We start from the raw sequence: 20,798 nt of genomic DNA on the forward strand, positions 1-20,798 counted from the left end.
GTGTTGTTTTAAAAAACAATTATGTTTTTAGATGTATCTAAATAAAAATAATAACCAAAAATTTATCTTTTTTTATGTCATCTTAGCATATTTTATGCTACAGAACGAATTATTTTTTTTTACATGTATTGTTATGGGAAAACGCGTTTCACATAACGAACTTTTCGCATAACAAACTTGCTCCTGGAACAAATTAAGTTCGTTGTGTGAGGCACCACTGTACTTGATTTTAAGATATGAAATGAATAAAGATTTAACCCCCCCTCAAAAAAACCCCCCAAAAAACCCAGCTTATACAAATCTAAAATGGAGATATGAAAGATTTAAAAACTGCTTAAAAAAGGCAAGTAGCACAAAAAAACATAAAACATCAACCTTCAGGCAAGATTTCTTCCTTTTCTTTGTCTGTCTTCATGAACACCTTAAACAAGATATGGATACCCATAGATGCTGTATATAGGTAATTGATATTTGGGTACTGATCTAAGATGTGTGATTTCAGAGGGAGCCAGGCTGGCGCAAGGAGCAGGTTAAAGTAGTTGCCTCATGCTGGCGAAGATTTTAAAAGAGGTATTGGAAGCAGGGAAGGGAGCATGGCATGGGGGAGCGGAGAGGTGCTGGCGTCCCCATCAAGATGGTGCCCGGGGCGGTCTGTGTCCCCCCTTACTACACCACTATATGAGCCATCTGAAATCCAAATGTGCCTGTGGTCGCTGCTGCAATTTGTTCTCATTGATTATATCTTTCATATGCTTAGAGGCACTATTTTTCTGTTCAGACGTCTAAAGGAAAGTTGTACCTGCCAGTGTTGGCTGATTTGTAGTTACTATGATGAATACTTTCATGTATCAGCTGCTTAAGCCTGCAGGTAAACCACTTTGATATTGTCCTTGAAAGGTGGAATATCACATACCTCAAAAATAAACCTCATTGCATAGCATATTGAGATTACATCTTTCAGGCCGATCAGTTTCATCTGGAGGAGCTTCTGCTGCACAGTGTCATCCCTGATGCCAATGATAATTCCATCATTGATGACCAAATGCTCTAAATGACTTTATTATGAACACAGAGGATCTAGAATCAGAAAATAATATTAAATATTGAACTAAGGCCTGTACTGGGCAGACTTGCACAGTCTGTGTCTGTATATGGCCGTTTGGGGGTGGATGGGCTGGGGAGGGCTTCAATGGCTGGGAGGGTGTAGATGGGCTGGAGTGAGTTTTGACGGAGATTTCGGCAGTTGGAACCCAAGCACAGTACCGGGTAGAGCTTTGGATTCTTGCCCAGAAATAGCTAAGAAAATCAAATTTAAATTGAATCAGGTTGGGCAGACTGGATGGACCATTCGGGTCTTTCTCTGTTGTCATCTATTATGTTACTATGCTTAACTTCTGCTAGATACATGTGAAAATATTCATCAGTGTCCTGCAACCTGTTATTCAGAACATATCTTTAGTAAGTCACATTTGTTTCTTTGATGCAGTAATTTTCAAAAGCATTCATGATTTTGTTCACATCTTTTTTTTTCCTACCTTACTCTCAAAGGTAATGGTCTCATACAGTTCATATGCTTCCATGCCAATGCACACCAGGAGAATGTCAGGTCTCTTTTTCATTGGTTGTTCCTCCAGGTCAGTTACAATTTCATAATTGTGCTATGAAAGCCAACGGTATAATCTCCTGCCAAACTCAGTGGTAACAGATGTGGAATCAATATGCAACATTCCATGGCTAATCTTATTTCTGACACCATGCAATATATTCAGATACTCTCGGGCCACATGTAATCACAACTACCTGCTTTAATATAACTCATAGCAATAACAGCAAGTGGGGCGCAGTGGTTAAAGCTACAGCCTCAGCACCCTGGGGTTGTGGGTTCAAACCCACGCTGCTCCTTGTGACCCTGGGCAAGTCACTTAATCCCCCCACTGCCCCAGGTACATTAGGTAGATTGTGAGCCTGCCGGGACAGACAGGGAAAAATGCTTGAGTACCTGAATAAATTAATGTAAACCGTTCTGAGCTCCCCTGGGAGAACGGTATAGAAAATTGAATAAATTAAAAAAAAAAAATGAATGTAATCTATTCAGGTGCACCATTCCACTTCCTAGAGAGATCACAGAAACTTATACAACAGTTAGCATGACCAATAAGACAAAATTAACAGTCTCAGGCGGGACTTGTGATTGCTGCTTAATGGTACCATCTAGTGGCTGGATTCAGAGTCCATGTTTACATGATTCTGGAAAGAATCCCAATACGTGGCCCCTGGTTGAAGACTCTCACTGCTATTACCTATCTGGACTGGTATGAGAGGGGGCACACTGAAAAAGATAAAATGGTATAAAATGACTGTCGGCTATGGGTGGATTCATTAAAGCAAGATCATGTCAAACTGATTTTCCTAAGTCACCTACAATTCTTATATTGTAATTTACAGCACAGAATGTATTCCATCCAATTGTTTATTTTGTCCCTTTCTTTTACATTCTATTATTAGAAATATCACCAACAACATCTATGCTAGTACATTTCCTCCAATTTTTCCTGAATTAAGACTAGATCTTAATCCCTTTTTTGGTACTTCAATGATTCTGTGTTATCTGAGCTCCTAAGCACTATCAATCAATGTGTAGGAATGACTCAGGTCAGGAACAGTACTTTCCCTGCTCTGCTCTGATAGGATTTCTCTGCTTGTGCTTCACACGGAACAATGATCACCCCTCAGGAGCATATCCGCTATTTCAGTCACAAGAGCATGAAAGAAGAAAAGAAAAATGGAACTAGTTCATTTTTAAACATCAGAGATTTGAAGCAGATTATTGCAGGTTTAGGAGACATTTGCAGGCCTGGTTATGTGATCAACTTTGAGTCACGAGGAGGAGAAAGCCCTGGCCTAGTCTGTTGCAGGAACAGTTGGTACCTAGGCGCACGGAGAAAAGAGAGGCAAAAGTAGAATATAGGACCAGGTCTACAGCGGTCAAAATGGCAGTTAGGGAGGCAAAACTTCGAGTGGAAGAAATTCTGGCAAAAAACATTAAAAAGGGGGACAAATCCTTCTTCAGGTATATTAGTGACAGAAAAAGGAACACAGGTGGGATAGTATGCCTTAGAAGACCGGACGGAAGTTACGTGGAAGCAGATTTCGATAAAGCTGAACTACTGAATGAATACTTCTGCTCAGTCTTCACCTGTGAGGCACCGGAACACGGTCCGCAGTTGAAGGCAACACAAAGCACAGAAGACCCGTTTCAGAATTTTGAGTTCACACCAGGTGAAGTTTACAGTGAACTGGCAAGACTCAAGGTGAACAAAGCCATGGGACCAGACAATTTGCACCCAAGAGTGCTCAGAGAATTGAGCGATGTCCTGGCGAAACCGTTGGCTGAGCTATTCAATCTCTCCCTAAGTAAGGGGAAAGTTCCCCTGGACTGGAAATTAGCTAATGTCGTTCCTCTGCATAAAAAGGGTTGCAGGGCAGAGGCTGCGAATTATAGACCGGTGAGTCTCACATCAATAGTATGCAAACTCATGGAAACACTAATTAAAAGAAAATTGGACACGATCTTGAATGAAGGTAATCTTCGGGATCCCAGTCAGCATGGATTCACCAAGGGTAGGTCCTGCCAATCCAATCTCATCAGCTTCTTTGACTGGGTAACAAGAAAGTTGGACTTGTGAGAGTCTTTGGACGTCGTGTACCTGGACTTCAGTAAAGCTTTTGACAGTGTCCCACACCGCAGGCTGCTAAGCAAGATGAAATCGATGGGGTTAGGAGAGACACTAACTGCATGGGTCAATGATTGGCTGAGTGGCAGACTTCAGAGGGTGGTGGTTAATGGTACCCTCTCTAAAACATCGGAGGTGACCAGTGGAGTGCCGCAGGGCTCGGTCCTGGGTCCACTCCTTTTCAACATATTCATAGGGGATCTGACTCAAGGGCTTCAAGGTAAAATAACACTATTCGCCGATGACGCCAAACTATGTAATATAGTAAGTGAATGCAGTTTACAGAATTATATGGCGCAGGACCTGCTTACATTGGAAAGTTGGTCCTCAACCTGGCAGCTAGGCTTCAATGCTAAGAAATGTAAGGTCATGCACCTCGGAAGCGGAAATCCATGCAGGACGTACTTCTTGAACGGAGAAACTTTAACTAGGACTTCAGCAGAACGAGATTTAGGAGTAATCATCAGTGCAGACATGAAAACTGCCAATCAAGTGGAGAAGGCTTCATCTAAGGCAAGGCAGATATTGGATTGTATCAATAGAAGTTTCGTCAGCCGAAAGCCTGAAGTCATAATGCCGTTGTACAAGGCCATGGTGAGACCTCATCTGGAGTACTTTGTGCAATTCTGGAGGCCACATTACAGTAAAGATGTGCGCAGAATTGAATCGGTTCAACGGACGGCCACCAGGATGATCTCGGGGCTCAAGGGTCTCTCGTACGAAGAGAGACTGAACAAATTGCAGCTCTGCACTCTTGAAGAACGTAGGTAGAGGGGAGACATGATCGAAACATTTAAGTACCTCACAGGACGTATTGAAGTGGAAGATGATATTTTCTTTCTCAAGGGACCCTCGGCCACAAGAGGGCACCCGCTCAAACTCAGGGGCGGAAAATTTCATGGCGACACCAGAAAGTATTTCTTCACAGAGAGAGTGGTTGATCATTGGAACAAGCTTCCAGTGCAGGTGATCGAGGCAGACAGCGTGCTAGACTTTAAGAATAAATGGGATACCCATGTGGGATCCCTATGAGGGTCAAGATAAGGAAATTGGGTCATTAGGGCATAGACAGGGGGTGGGTAAGCAGAGTGGGCAGACTTGATGGGCTGTAGCCCTTTTCTGCCGTCATCTTCTATGTTTCTATGTTTCTATGTTTCTAGGCTGACTTTTTAATGTTTTGGTTATAGTTCAACATGTAGTTAACTTTTGAAGCAAGACAATTGCTATTTTAATGTAGATGGATTAGGTTATTTCTGGAATGTACTGTAGGCCACAGTAAAGGAAACAGAAAAACTCATGTAATATAAGAAAGGACAGAAGGCTATAATCAGAGGAATGATAGGATCAGAACTATCCCTACTTCCCTAGGACCCGACAGGGTCTTGATCTTCACTCCATATCAAGGACTGCCAATGAGTCAGGTTTTTAGGATATCCCTAATGAATATGCATGAAAGAGATCTGCACACCTTCTACTTCTGTTGCATGCAAATCTCTTTCAGGCATATTCATTACTGATAGCCTGAAAACCTGACCCCCTGGTGGTCCTCAAGGACTGGGATAAAGACCAAGGCCATAAGGAGTTAGAATATAGCAGGGGCCCTGAGGGGGAAATCCTGAGAGAAGGGAAGGCAGGACTTCTATCCAATAGCCTTGTACTGAGCCTGTGGAGATGAAGGTGAGGAGGCAGAGCTTTAACAGTAGGAGGATTTGAGTGTTGAATGACAGCATTGAAGTACTTGAGGTAAAGGTTCCTGTTGAATATATGGAAGTACTGTCATGTGAGATGCTTGGTGAATGAGGCCTCAGTGTAAGGGGTACACTAAAAGGAGATTTCAGTAACCCTGAAGTTATAAAGAAATGAATATTAATCTTATCAAGTTTTCTCTCCCTGGTTAAAGTAAAGCCAAAAACAGAGACAACTTTCAGGCTGTAAAAGCTGGAGTGGGTTCCTTTAAACAATGCTTATGGAACTCACAGAAGTTGCTGGACTCACTTTACATCTACCACGAGTCACAGGTTTAACCTCCATGTGAGCTGAATTGGAGACTGATAATGGAATATGCCAGTTGAGAACTAAAAGTTGGAAGAAGTGGTCTAAGATATAGCCAAAAGAAACAGTGAAGGTCAGGATGCTAGTCTACATTATCCACAATTCTAGGCCTGATCTCTAGGTACTCCAGCAAGGAGGTATTGATGTCCTTATATACTGTATACTGTTATAAATGTATACTTGTATACTGTATACTTGTATACTGTTCTAAATGAGGTCTGGCGAGACCTCATTTAGAACAGTATTTCTCAACTCGGTCCTGGAGTACCTCCTTGCCAGTTAGATTTTCAGGATAACCACATTGAATTTGCATAAACTTGATTTTCATACACTGCCTTTATTATATGCAAATGTCTTTCATGCATATTCATTGTGGATATTTTGAAAACCTGACTGGCAAGGGGGTATTCCAGGACCGAGTTGAGAAACACTGATTTAGAATTTAGTATACAATTCTGGAGACTGCACTTTCAAAAAGATATAAACAGGATGGAGATGGTCCAGAGGAATGCTACTAAAATGGTTGGTGGTCTTCAACATAAAGCGTATAGGGACAGACTTAAAGATCTCAATATGTATACTTTGGAGGAAAAGCGGGAGAGGGGAGATAGGATAGAGACTTTTAAAAACTTACATAGTATAAATGCACATGAGGTGAGACTCTTTCAATTGAATGAAAACTCTGGAATGAGGGGCAAAGGATGAAGGTAAAAAGGAGATAGATTTAGAAGTAACCTCAGAAAATACTTTTTCATGGCCAGGGTTGTGAATGCTTGGAATGGCCTCCTGTTGGAGGTGGTGGAGACACAAAGTGTATCTGATTTCAAGAAAGCTTAGGACATTGGATCGCTAAGGAAGAAGAGGAGATACATAATAGATGGCATGATTAGGCAGACTAAATAGGCCATATGTTCTTCATCTGCCTTCATTTTTCTCTTTCTAGGAGAATAGGACTTCCACCCAGTCTCTTGCAACAAGAAGGGGAAAAGTATTTGCTTGTTCTTTCTGACAAAGGCTCCTCTAGATTCAGAGCTGAGTTATACCCCTACTTGCAACCCTGAAGAGATACAGAGGAACAAACACAAGGAAGAACTTCTATCAAGAGACAGAGGTAACCTGTATAAATTTCACTCAGTGCCTGTGAAAAGTAAGTAAACAGCATTTGGAACCATTCAGACCAGGAAGGGACTACCATTGCTACTACTACTATTTATTATTTCTAAAGCACCAAAAGGCGTACACAGCGCTGTACATTTTAATATACAATAGATGGTCCCTGCTCAAAAGAGCTTACAATCTAATTTAGACAGAATATTTCGGGGTTGAGGAGATTATGGTAGAGGAAATGATACAGTGGGTAAAAGTATCTGACAGCCATGAGTGGGAGTTAGGAGTTGAAAACAGTTTCAAAAAGTGGGTTTTTAGCTTGGATTTGAACGCTGCTAGGGAGGGAGCACAACGTATTGATTCAGGCAGCCTGTTCCAGGCATACGGCGCTGCAAAAAAGAAGGGAAGGAGTCTGGAGTTGGCAGTGGAATAGAAGGGTACAGATAAGAGGGCTTGCCCAATGAATGGAGATCATGGGGAGGAGCATAGGGGGAGATCATTGAAGAGAGATATCGGGGGGGGGGGTGGAGGGGGAGGCTTCAGAGCGAACGTACTTGTAAGTCAGCAAGAAGTGTTTAAACTATATTCAGAGGTGATCGGGGAGCCAATGAAGCGACTTGAGGAGAGGGGTAATGTGAGAATAGCGGTTCTCAAAGAATATGAGTCATGCAGCAGCATTTTGAACGGATTGAAGAGGCAAAAGGTGGGCATGCAGGAGGCTCAAGAGAAGAACGTTGCAGCTTAAGGTGCCAAGAGCATGGACAAGCAGGGCTCTAAATGTTTTACGAGGATAAATCAAAAAGTAAAGGCAAAGTACATTTAATGACTCAAATAGAAGTAACTGTCAGCAATTGAACATATCACTTTTCCACCTAGTCCCCATGCAAGATAATGCATTTGTTGTATCATTAAGCAAGCTTCTGCATTCCTGCAGAGAAGAAGTACGAGTACATATGTTGCATTTCTCTAACTCTGTTCTGGTTATCGCATAATTTAACAATTGTCTTTAATTTTTGATTCACCCTTGTATTTTCTGCACAGCCAACACAGAGATAAGATTGAGACATTTCTCACTTCAGTTTAGAGTTTTATCCACATTTTGAGCACTCACAGAACTGCCTAGGAAACTAACATTTCCACCATTTCACAGTTGTCACCAAATGAACCGTGCTCACACCATCAAGAGAAAGGTTAACTGTTTTTCAACCTTTTTGTCTGCCAGTTCCCTTTTTTGGTTTGAGAGATTTTGCTCTGTACTGCATGCTTTCCTACAACAACACTGCAAGGCCACAAGTTCCATTATGCTTGAAACTACAGTGGTACCTTGGAATCCGAACTTAATCCGTTCAAGTTCCAAAATGTTTGCGTTCCAAGACAATTTTTCCCATTGAAAAATAATAGTAACTGGATTAATCTGTTCCTTGGTCCTACAAACTCAGCAAGATCAGGTCCCCCTGGCAGATGCAGCAAGATCGGGCACATGTGGCAGAAACAGCAAGATCGGGTCCCCCACCGGCATAGGCAGCAAGATCGGCAACAGCAACTGTAAGCGGTGCTCAGCCCAAACATTCCCTCCCAGGTGGAAACAGGAAGTTGCGTCAGAGGGGAGCCCCCTAGTGCTCCTACCATCTCGTAGTATTGCAACCACTATAGGGGAGACAGTGGATAGGGGACAATTTTTTTGCGTCTAGTCTGCCTCGTGCCCTCTGCAGCCTTACCAGTCTCACAGCCTTCAGGAAGGTCTGTTTTGCCAGTAAAGCTGTTTGTTAAAGCTTGTCAGGTTTTTGGTAAATGTCGGGGGTAAACAGGGATTTGTTACAGAGCTCAATGAGCACCTGAGTCTAGATGTGTGATATAGGACCTTTAATTTCCTATGATTTCCTATGAAACTGTTTATCGACAGATACCTTTGAGTGTCATTTCATAAATGTCCTCTTTAGAATCCTCACCTGAATAGTGATCATTTATGTGAGGCTTTCAGATGGAAAAGCATAAAGAAATGAGATCAATAAACAACTGCAGACATTATGGACTATTTTGTTTATGTTCATTATTAGCAGAAACATGAGTAAGAAAATGTTCCTTCCTCCTTATGTTATAGTTTCCGAGGCATTGTTTATCGGTTATTATCTCTTTTCACTCTAGGCGTTCATAGGCAGGGGAAAGGCTTAAGCTGATTTTAGATACATCTAAAATCAGCTTTATCGGTACTTGGACGATCTGTCTTTTTTGATCATCCAAATACCGATTTAGACCACTTTTTGGATTTTTTTTTTTTATTATGAGCCCCTAAAAATTTAAATGTAAAGTGCTTCAATTTGAAATTCTAATTAGAAATACATTAAAACACATCAAAATCTGAACATTTGTTCAATTCCGGAATAAAGCGCAAATAACCTCTAAAGTGCAAATAATCTCTCTTCCCTTTTCAGGTTCCAGCCTGTGATTAAAAGGAAAGGAACCTTAGGTGAATATTGTCTCAAGTTTCTCTCTTCAACAATAACTGTTGATTTCAAATTTGTTGCTTTGTGTAATGTTGTCTTTTTCCTCTAAAGGTACCACAATAAAGGAGACCCTGATTACAGGTAAGTATTCGCTCCTTTTGTCTCTGTGTGTCCTCTTCCCTTTAGTGTAATTCCATTTCCAATTTAAATGTGTTTAATTTTGTGTTTTATTTATTTTATTATTTATATACCACTTATATCCTAAGTGGTTTACATTCAGGTACTTTATTATATTTCCCTGCCTGTCCTGGTAGGCTCAGACTCTATCTAGTGTACCTGGGGCAATGAGGGGATTAAGTGACTTGCCTAGGGTCATAAGGAACAGCAAGGGATTTGAACCCACAGCCCCGGGTGCTGAGGTTGCAGCTCTAACCCCTGCACCACACACTCTACTATCCCTTTTACACAGTATTGTACAGGTATAAAATGTGGTTGTGCCTGTTACCTCCATTATATGCAAATCTTTCTCACTGGCTGGTGGTCCTCCAGGACAGGGTTGGGAACCACTGCTCTACACAGCAAGAAAATTCACCAATTAACTTTCAAATTACTACCTTTAAACAGGAGATTCCAGAGCAAATTCTGGAGTCAAAAAACCTTCAAATTACTCAGAAGGAATGAGAATATCTCCTTTAAAGTTTCAACCAACTCACACAGCACTTTCATCCAACTTAATGTCTGACCAAAAATAACTTAAAAATTCCCATTTACTGCCACTAATCCTCAAATATTTACTCATTACACCATTCAAAACCTCAAATACACCCAGCTCTGAGTAAAGAACTCAACTGCCAGAAAACGTTTCTGGAACCCCCTAGCACAAATCATTCTATAGAACACATTCATACTAGGGACCTGCATGGACACCACATTCACTCATACACATGCATCCGTGCATTACCACACATTCAAACATGCACCAAGTACCCTACCTGAGCCCAAAAACCTCCCTCCCTAATTGCATCCAAAGTTTTTATAATATTAAGAGGTAAAACTACACAGTACCAAAATATAGTCTATGGCTGTTCCTAACGTCTCTCTCTTGTGCTAGTTCGAGGAAAAAGCTTCAGCTCACTCCTGGCCCCTCCCTTGCTGCTGGAGCCATCAGCCAATGAGAGGGCATGATTTTTGCACCTCTCTCAGGCTTCTTTTTAACCTCTTCTTGTCTTACTCCGGCTCTCTGCACATGCATGCTAATTGTACATGTGCAATTCATGTTCCCCCGTGACCATTCAGGCCATTTAATCTTCAGGCCCCTGGCGTCCCCTTTGCCAGGGTCCCATTAAAAAAGAACCACCTCCATGGCTTTCCTGGGCTTTTTCCATTGTCTGGGCATCTGCTCTTCCCAGCCCTGCGTCTCATGGGAGCACACTCTCCACTAAAACTCCCGGTATCCTGGCAGCCCACCTACACCCCACCAGGACCTGATCATCTCCCACCCAGATCCCCGGCTGGTTGGTGTTTTTTCTTTAGCCCTTCCCAGGCCCAATCCCACCTTCCTAGCCCTATTTTTGAGCTGAGCATGCTCCTGTGCTCTTTAGGCCCTCCGGCCCAGCACATGCTTCTTCAGTGCATGCACGGCCTACCGTGCTTGTACACAACACGGTAGATGCTCTCTTCCTTCTTATCTTGGTGGCTGGCACTAAAAACTCATGCTGCGTCTGCCTGGAACATACCTCTGACTCTGGGCCCTCTCTCCTCCAGCGGCCAATAAAAAACCAAACACGGTTGCCAAAGATGCCGCTCCCACTCTCAGGTCCCGCCTCTAGGCCACAGCAGGCAGGACCTCAAAGATCCAGGGTCACCATGAGGCCCCAACTGAAAAACAATGATCCCAGCCACCGGGCCCTACAAGTGGGTTTCTTCATTATTTTTTAACTCCTTGTTACAAATAGTAGTGATCTTCAGCCACTATCCAGTCTACTTTAAGTGGTTTACCTCAACCAGGAATATAGCGGGTCTAGGATAACTATAAACAGGAGTCTGGTTATCTTTAACATGATTTTCAGCAATAACTGCCATTACCTCAGCACTGATAAATATTTGAAATCAAAGATACCTGCTGAATACTGTATTAGTCTGACTATATAAACACATGACTAAGTAAATTAAAATATTGACCTTAGTCAATTAGCATTTGTCATACAACAAGATCTGAATCCTCTTCAGACTAATGCCTGAACAAACAATAAATACCACATGAGATGTTATGTAAATATTCACACGCTCACTACACGCCTCCATAGAGCTGGCATTTGTATTTTCCGCGTAGCGCGGGGATTAGCGCGCACTAAAAACGCTAGCGCAGCTTAGTAAAAGGAGCTCTTAGTGTTGTAATATGTCATTTTACCCTTACCCATTTTCTACAGACAATTCACACTGGAACAGTAAAATGTTAATCTTCTCTCTCAGGATCACTGGAGAGATTTCAACTCAAATTAAGTGCAGCCACTCTTCTCATACACCTTTTATTTTGCAGTATCAATATAACTACCCACTATTACACAGTTCTCTATCCTCATGCCAGGCTGCACACAGAAATAGATCTGCTGTACTTGAAAGCATTTCTTTTCAAATTTCATGCTGAGTTGAGCTGACAGAGTACCATGGTGCACCAGAAAGACATACTTAAGATATGATCTGTGCACGTCTGAATAATCACAAAAAATGTTTGAATGGCTGCCACACTAAAGTCTTAAACAGTTTCATAATTATTTAATACATATTCAAAACATAAGTGCTTTTATTAGCTAGAAATGTCATGCTTGTCATTTTTCAAGAAAATGATCTTATCTGATGTCCATGTTGAAACTACATTTCTTAGATTTGATATATTAGCAATGAAATGAATTTTTATTGCGTGCTAGTTTTGGAAATTCCACAGATCAAACCTGTCATTAATAAGTTACATGGTGGTATTGAAAAATGAATATGGGAAAGAGCTTTGTGAGCCCCATAACTCACAAAACCTGTTTGGGACCATGGCAGAACTCCTATATCAGCATTGCTGACATCATCTGCTGGTGGCATCTAGGCATATAAGGATCCTGCTCTTGCTGAGCCAGTGGGGGAGGGGGGGAGAGGGAGTGAAGCTGTCGTGCTCCAGGAGACTTGTTTCAGACCAACACAGGACACCAAGACCACAGTGAGCCCACCCAGCTTTGCTGATGTCAGCCATCAGCATTGGAGTCTAAAAGGACCTGGCTCTTGTGGCTATAGGTGCATGGTCAAAGGAAAGTGGCCATAGAGCTTCTATCAAGAGCCGCACCAGCGTCGGAAACCTCTCTGACATCACAACGTCAGAGACAAGGCTTTCGACGCTAGTGTGCCTCTTGAGAGAAGCTGCCGCCGCGGCTTTAAACAGAAAAATAACATTTTCATGGGAGCCAGCCTTCGGAGAAGCTTTGGACACAGGGCCAGATGCAAGAGGAGCCACCACCGCGAAAAGCTTTAGTAAGGGAGCCAGACAGACAGACCGCGAGTGTTGGGCCGTTGTAAGCGCGGATTGGTCGAGGAGTCGCCGCTGCCTGCGACTTTGAAATTTGGCAAGGGAGCCGGCCAGAAAAGAAAATAAATGCTGCTGCCCTGCTGCACAGGGAATGGGGCGGGGACTTCTAAAATATAAGGTGGCCCGGCCTACCAAAAGCCCCAAGGCTGTATGGTTTGCAGGTAAGGGAGAAGGGTTCCTAATGGACAGTGGGGAAGGTACAAGTAAGGGAGAAGGGCTGCTGCTGGACAGGGGGAGCAGGGAATGGTGGGGGGGGGGAGGGGGGGGTTGCTGCTGGACAGGGAGGAGGTAAAAGTAAGGGAGATGGGCTGCTAGCACCCGTTAATGTAACGGGCTAAAAAACTAGTATTATTATAAAGACTTAGTTAAAAGGAAAGATTTATAAACTATAAAGTTTTACCTCAGGCAAAATTGTCATTTCTTTATTAAGACATTAACTATTTTTTTCTGAGGCCCTCCAAGTACCTACAAATCCAAAATGTGGTCTTGCCATAGAGGCTGGTCTGGTTCTACTGGAGCCCTTTTGGAGGTTGGAAGAAAAAGAGAGAAGGATGCGACAGGCTCTCTTAGACTCTTGTATTTGCCGGTATATCAATTTTAGATCAAGCGAAGGTCAAGAGAGTCATGATCCTGTTTGCTTACATGTGATTTCAGCCCTTAGGGATAAACAATCTGGTCATTAATGCTGGTGGGAGATCTGCTGTGGTAGCGGTTTTACCTGAGGGGGTTAATAAACCTGCAGGCATAAGACCAGGATTCTATAAACAGCGCTGTAAGTTAGGCATCGGTAGGCAACCTACTGCCACCTAACATAATTAGTTTTAAATCAGTGTGGTAATTGATCGTTTCATTAGAAAACAATTAAAAAGTCATTTAAAAAAGTAAGTGCTAGAATCTCATCTAAGCCACCTAAGGTCAGAGTAGGCATGGTTAAGAGTGAAGATGACCTTAGGCACCACTATGCATGATTCTCCATCAAACTTAGGTGCCAGTAATGTAGGCCTTTAAAACCCTGGCCTATATTACTGGTGCCTATGTTTTTACATGTGATTGACATGTGGCCGTTGCTGTTTTTGAATGCGCTTGCTGATGTAGGCGCCATTTACGGAATCTGGCCCAAGAGCTATTATACTGGTGTATAGTTGGGTAAAGTACATTTTTTGCTATTCCTGGAAGGCTCACCATACAATGCAGTATAATAGGATGATGACGTGTGCACCTCAGATCTTTTATGTGAAGTAGAGAATGACACGGGGACAAATTTGTCCCTGTCCCCGCAGGAACTCAATTTCTCCATCCCGCCCTCATGAGTTTTGTCGCTGTCCCTGTCCTATTCCTGTAAGCTCCGCCTTAACTGCAGAAGCCTCGAACACTTATGATTTTAACGTGTTTGAGGCTTGTGCAGAAATGAACTTGCCGGGAAAGGACGGGATAATGAGTTCCCGCGTGGACGGGGAAAAATTTGTCCCCATGTCATTCTCTAATGTGAAGTTCCCTGCATTGCCCCCTAGTCTGTCCCATTGCTCTGCTGGGATAGCCGTGTGGCCAGTCTAGAAAGAGTGCTGGCCCCCAAAACATCCCAATGACTTGTTTGTGTGTGTTTTTCTCTTGGCTTTATTTTGTTTGAAAATGTCCCTTAAAGAAAGACCCTTTAGTCACCACTTTCCTGAATCCTTATTTTAAATATTCACTCATTATCATTTAAATCTTCTTTATCATAAATATAAACATTCATTTATTTTAGCACCAAAGTTCCTCAGTATGCCACACTGAACCTGTTGATTTGTTGAAATCTTAGTGTGGTAGCCATCCTCATAGGAACTTATGATCGGTGATAGTTCATTTCAAATAAATATTTTTTTAAATATTTTTTTTGAAAAATTCTTTACTTAGATGTGCAAATTCATTGAAAAGTGCCAGTGCTTATTCATAAATTTTAATTCATTAATAGCTTAGAAGTTTTAAAGTGCTACTTAGCTTAGAACATAGCTGCCTCATTCCCCTCCGATGCATTTCATTCTTCCTCAGGGTCGGGGATGATATATGCAGAAATGTTCAAACATGTGGAGAGGCATAATCAAAAAAAGCATCTACGGTAAGTCCCCTTTTGGCCTAAGTCCTTAAACGTTCAACGCAGAAGCAGGGAAAGTGTCCATAACCAAAACAAACGTCCTTGTTTTGATTATGGCCTTCCTCTGCCTAAACTCCCAATCTCCACTACGTCTACAAATACACCTACACGACGTTTACACTTTTTAGCCATAATGAAACAAAAAAACACCTATGCCCCAAACGTCCAACAGAAGGGCTTTTAGGCGAAGGAGGATCCAGTCCTTTGCCAAAAGCTGGATTCTGTAACCGGTGTCTGTCAAAAACAACACCGGTAACAGAATCCCCCCCCCAACAACCATCCAGGCAGGAGGGTGTCCAAGCCCTCTTGCCATGTCAAACCGCGGCACCCCCGACGATATCGGGGCAAGAGGGAGCCCAAGCCCTCTTGCCCCGCCGATTAACATCGGGCCAGGAGAACCCAAGCCCTCCTGGCCCCGGCAACCACCCCTCCGTGACTCATTCGGGCCAGGAGGGAGTGAGCCCAAGCCCTCCTGGGCCAGGGGACCCCCTACCCCCACCCCGCACTACATTACGGGCAGGAGGGATCCCAGGACCTCCTGCCCTCAACGCAACCCCTCTCCCACCCAACGACCGCCCCCCCCAGTACCCCCGATCGCTCCCCCAGCAGACCCACGACTCCCCGGCCAACCCCCACGACCCCCCACCCCTCTTCCCCGTACCTTTTTTCCAGTTGGCTGGACAGACGGGTGCCAAACCTGCCTCTCCGGCAGGCAGCCAACGGCAGAATGGGGCCGGATTGGCCCAGCTGTCCCAAAGCCCCGCCCCCAGGAGGGGCCTAAGGCTCCCGGGCCTATTCTGATTGGCCCAGGCTCCTTTGTTCTCTGGGAATGTGCCGTTGTTAAGCATTGTTTGAGTCCAGTTGAAAAGTAAGCACTGACATAAGAACATAAGAATAGCCGCAGCTGGGTCAGACCAGTGGTCCATTCTGCCTAGCAGTCCACTCCCACAGCAGCCCCTAGGTCAAGACCAGTGCTCCAAATGAGTCCAGTCTCACCAATTTAGCATGAACTTGTCCAACTTTATCTTGAAACCCTGGAGGGTGTTTTCCTCTATAACAGAATCCGGAAGAGCATTCCAGTTTTCTACCACTCTCTGGGTGAAGAATTTCCTTATATTTGTACGGAATCTATCCCCTTTCAACTTACCCAGTTGGGCCTAAAGAGCAGGGAAGAAACTGGGCGCAGTTGAATATTTCTAGTAGGATTACCAGGACCAGCTTTCATCTTCACAGGTTCCTGGTACAGCTTCAGTTTCTGAAGAAACTACAAGAACAGCTTACAGCTACAAATCTCTTGGGTATTATCACCTAAAACATTGCTTTGGAGTCCATGAACTCCTATGTCTTTCAGCTCATCTAATAACAACAACTGTAAGTCTTTGATATATGTATGCTATTTGCTACACTGCTATTAAGGAGAGCCAAAGAAAGAGTATTGTGGTGGGGAGAAGGGGAGCGTACTGCTTGGCCATATGCCTCAGCACAGCAAAAGGCCGATTTGCTCTGGTGGTATGCAAGGATCTGAGACTTTTTCCCCTTGTGTTAATAATGGTCCAGGCAAATGCAGCCTATGGTTAAAAATTATATGAAAACTTGTTGATTGAATAGTGGAATACAGCAAGGGTTAGTGGTTGGACATATTGAAACTTAGAGATTTCTCTGGCTTCAGCATTTTCCCTGTCACATAATCCACATGTTCTCACCAGGAGAGAAGTTTACAAGGGATGCATTGAGACTGTAAAAACTGTTTGACTACTGCCTCTACCAAAGAGACTGACACAGATATTTTTATTGTCCTAATAATTGCGTAAAGACTTTAAATAAACTTGGTGGTATAGAACACTAGTCCTGCAGTGATGTGATTCATTTACTGAAAGAAGTGTGTAGTGCATGTGGTATAACTGCCTATGGCCACCTGGCATTTGAGATCCTGGCCCTAGTCCCAAATCAACAAATTAGTTATATGAATGGACTCCTACTATTGCTCCTACTATTAATTATTTCTAGAGCACTACCAGACATATGCAGTGCTGTACAGAGTCTCAAAGTCTCTGGGCTCAAGCAAGGGACCTGCCTTACAGAACTACCCATAGGCGTCGGAACGGGGGAGGCCACAGGGGCCATAGCCTCCACAAAGATTGGCGGTCTCTCTTTCGGTGCCGGCCCTCCCACCCGCTTCCTGGTGTTGTACTTTTAAATCTATGGGCAGCCGCCATGCAGCATCAATGAGCAGGCTTGCCCCAGAGCATTTCATTCTACTTCCGGGGGGCAGGCCCGTTTGCTGATGCTGCACAGTGGCTGCCCGAAGATTTAAAAGTACAGCGCCGGGAGGAGGTGGGAGGAGAGTTGCGGCTAGGGAGGTGCTCCTGGGTCCCCCCCAAAGCAAGCAGCATTCCTCTACCTATGGAACTACCAGATGTTATTTAGTGCTCCTGAAAGCACACATTTTCCTTAACAATTTCTAAATATTTCTTCCTCTCCCCCTTCTTAATTACTTTCAGCCAACCACAAACTATTTAGGTATACATTTGGCTCAAATTTCTTTTCACTTGTACCTCAAGGTGAGAAACATTCAGTATGGTAGGTATTTCCCTGTCCCTGGAGGGCTAACAATTCTAAGATTTTACCTGAGACAATGGAGGGTTAAGAGATTTTTCCCTCAGACACAAGGAGCCCCTTGCTCTAACCATTAGGCTACTCCTCCAAGTTCCCTTTTCTTCAGTGTGCAAAATGGCTCAAACTGTTTCTGCAAAGGATGTAAGTATACGAAATCCTTGTTGATAACAGTAATAATTCAGTCTTTGAAATGTGTCTCTTATCTTTATGGTTTTTACAATACAATAAAATATTTGCATTCTGATGCACACCTGTGAGGCTCTCTACGAATAATATAAAAGAGTACTAGCCAGTCCTAGAGAAAATACAAGAAGTCCAAGTTAATTAATTTAAAAATTTACTAAACAAAAAAGTTTTCAAAAGTTTCCTAAATTTCAGATAACATTGTTTACATCTAATGAATAGAAGAGGCCAGTGTTAAACATGCTGGGGATCAAAGCGGAAATTTGGGAGGGAGCCCCAAAGCCTGTCAGCAGACTGTTAGGGGCATAATCAAAACCTCAAAATGTCCAAAAAGCCACCTAAGTCGGCACTTGAATGTTTTGCTGATCCAAAACGTCCAAGTGTCGATCACAAAACCAATTTCTGGATGTCTAGCGGGACTTCTAAGCCGCCGTGTGTTTAGCTTACTAGTATGCGTGTTGGGAGGCATGTTATGGGTGGGTTTTAAGAGGGCTTTGGGCGTGCCTAACTTTGACATTTTGCAGGCCATTATGAAAACTTTGCCAAGACATTTTAGGCTAGACCTGCTTTAGAAGCGTCTAAGTGCCATAAAGGTAACCAACATGACCACTAGAGAAATTATACACTGACCCCCCCCCCCACCCCTTTCAACACTCCCCCAGTAGTCACAGAGTTCCTCCCACCTCACAAAAGTCTGAATGAAAAAGTAAATACCTGTCTTGAGCTAGGTGGGTGGCTAGTAAACCATAGAGAGGAAAACCATGGCCCGCAATCCACTCTACACCCCCTAAACTCTACTGTCATATAGAGTTTCACCTGCAGTATAAGGGCTATTGGAGTGGAAGACAGGTGGGTATAGTGGGTTTAGGGGAAGTTTTGTTGTTGTTTTGTTTTTTTTTGTTTTTGGGGGGGGGGCTCACCATAACTTATAAGGGGTTATGATGAGATATACACAAGGTACCCTCTATGTGAGGTTCACAGCAGTGCCCTTTAAAGTGCCCCACTACTCTATTGGCATGTCTAGGTGGCCAGTCCATTATATTACTGGTCACTCCCACGTCCAAATGCAGGTCATTTGGACGTCTCCAACTTAGATGATTTTTTTGGTTGGAAATGGGGTAAAACTTTAGATATTTTGGCAGCCTAAACAATCAAGTAGATGATTAAACAAAAAAAAATTAGATGTTTAGCAGTTTGGCTTTCAAAAAGGGCCGGTTTTTTTTGTTTCCGATTTTGGACAGTTTGGAGCAGTGTCCACATTGGACTTAGATTTTTGCTTTGAAAGTGGCCTTCTGTGTCTTCTTCAGCTTCAGGTATGCTTGTGGGCCCCTATAGCTTGAGAGCCCAGAACAATTGCCTTGTTTGTATCCCCTTAAAGTCAGTCCTGGATTTCACATTCAGACCTATAAGAATTGCCATACTGGGTCACACCGAAGGTCCATCAAGCCCAGTATCCTGTTTCTAACAGTGGCCAACCAAGGTCCCAAGCACCTAGCTAGATCCCAAGTAGCAAAACAGATGCTATGCTGCTTATCCTAGGAATAAACAGTGGATTTCCCCAAACCATCTCAATAATGGCCTATGGACTTCTCTTTTAGGAAATTATCCAAACCTTTTTTAAATCCCGCTAAGCTAACCGATTTCACCACATTCTTCGGCAGCAAATTCCAGAGTTTAATAACAAATTGTGTGAAGAAATATTTTCTCTGGTTTGTTTTAAATCTACTACTTAGTAGCTTCATCGTATGTCACCTAGTTCTAGTATTTTTGGAGAGTGAACAAGTGATTCATATCTACCCTTTTTATTCCATCATATCACCCTGAGCTATCTCTTCTCCAAGCTGAAGAGCCCTAGCCACTTTAGCCTTTCTTCATAGGGAAGTCATCCCATTAGGAAATAAATTAGGGCTCTTTTTATCAAGCTATGCTAGAGGTTTTTAGCGCAAGCTGGCATGGTAAATGTTCCAAAGCTTAGAACTCCTATGAATGTCAGAGCACTTATCTCGCCAACCCACGCTAAAAGCTCTACTGCAACTTGATAAAAGGTGGGGTTAGTTTGTAAATGGAAGAGGGGGAAATGAACCATTTTGACAGGTTATAAATGTGCACTTTTCAACTTATCTTCCTTAAGTTTTTATTTTATGTTATTTCTTTTAGACACTGCTCTACTCGCATTACATTGCACTTTCACCGGAATATCCACATCAAATCTGCTAGCAATGTGTGAATCTGGAGAATTTAGGGTAAACATGATTGTCTGAAAAATGTATGAAATTGGTTTGAGTGAGCTAGTGACAAAGGCTAGCTTAGCCGATTCCAATTTATAGGATGAAAAGAAGACTTCTCTATTTATATTGACAAAAAAGGCCGTTTGAGAAGAGAGGTTAAAAAAAGGTCTGAAACTGACCAGTATTTCTGAAAGATGTCTTTTTTTGGAAAAGTAAACCCACTCTCTGTTTATCATAAGACAAAACAGGTTATAAATGTTAGTCTATTATAAAATGTAGTTGAGAAATTCTATGGAACAGCTTTTTACGTTGTATGACTTTGTTGCATATTTGCTTAAGTTCAGCATTCTAAAAAGATATCTTGCCAATGCTATGGATATTTACGCAGATTAATCAATTACCTCATCTATGACTAACCCCCTCTTCTACGAAACCACGCTAGCAGTTTCTAGCGCAGAGAGCCGCGCTGAATGGCCCGCGCTGCTCCCGATGCTCACTGAGTTCCTATGAGCGTTGGGAGCAGCGTGGGTCATTCAGTGCAGCTCCCCGTGCTAGAAACTGCTAGCGCAGTTTCGTAGAAGAGGGGGGTAAGGGTCCTTATACTAGGGCGTGCTAGCCATTTTAGCTTGCACTAAACGCTAACATGTCCATTCTATTCTATGGACTCGTTAGTGTTTATTGCACGCTAATATTTAGCGTGCACTAAAACGGTTAGCGTGCCTTGGTAAAAGAGGG

The 20,798-nt window shown here is 42.9% G+C and overlaps 1 protein-coding gene across 5 annotated transcripts in view; it reads right to left on the reverse strand.

The window, feature by feature from the left end:
* The window catches only part of PLCB4 (phospholipase C beta 4), a 714,891-nt gene that overhangs the window by 317,017 nt on the left and 377,076 nt on the right, over positions 1–20,798 (reverse strand). Inside the window, exon 4 of one of the 5 annotated variants that reach the window (XM_033937393.1) lies at positions 914–1,077. The exons of the other annotated variants lie outside the window; for them this stretch is intronic. The gene's annotated coding sequence lies outside the window, so the exon portion shown is untranslated. The remainder of the gene's footprint in view (positions 1–913; positions 1,078–20,798) is intronic. 5 annotated transcript variants of the gene reach the window in all.

This window comes from Geotrypetes seraphini, chromosome 3 (assembly GCF_902459505.1).
Source record: "Geotrypetes seraphini chromosome 3, aGeoSer1.1, whole genome shotgun sequence".
Classification (NCBI taxonomy): Eukaryota; Metazoa; Chordata; class Amphibia; order Gymnophiona; family Dermophiidae; genus Geotrypetes; species Geotrypetes seraphini.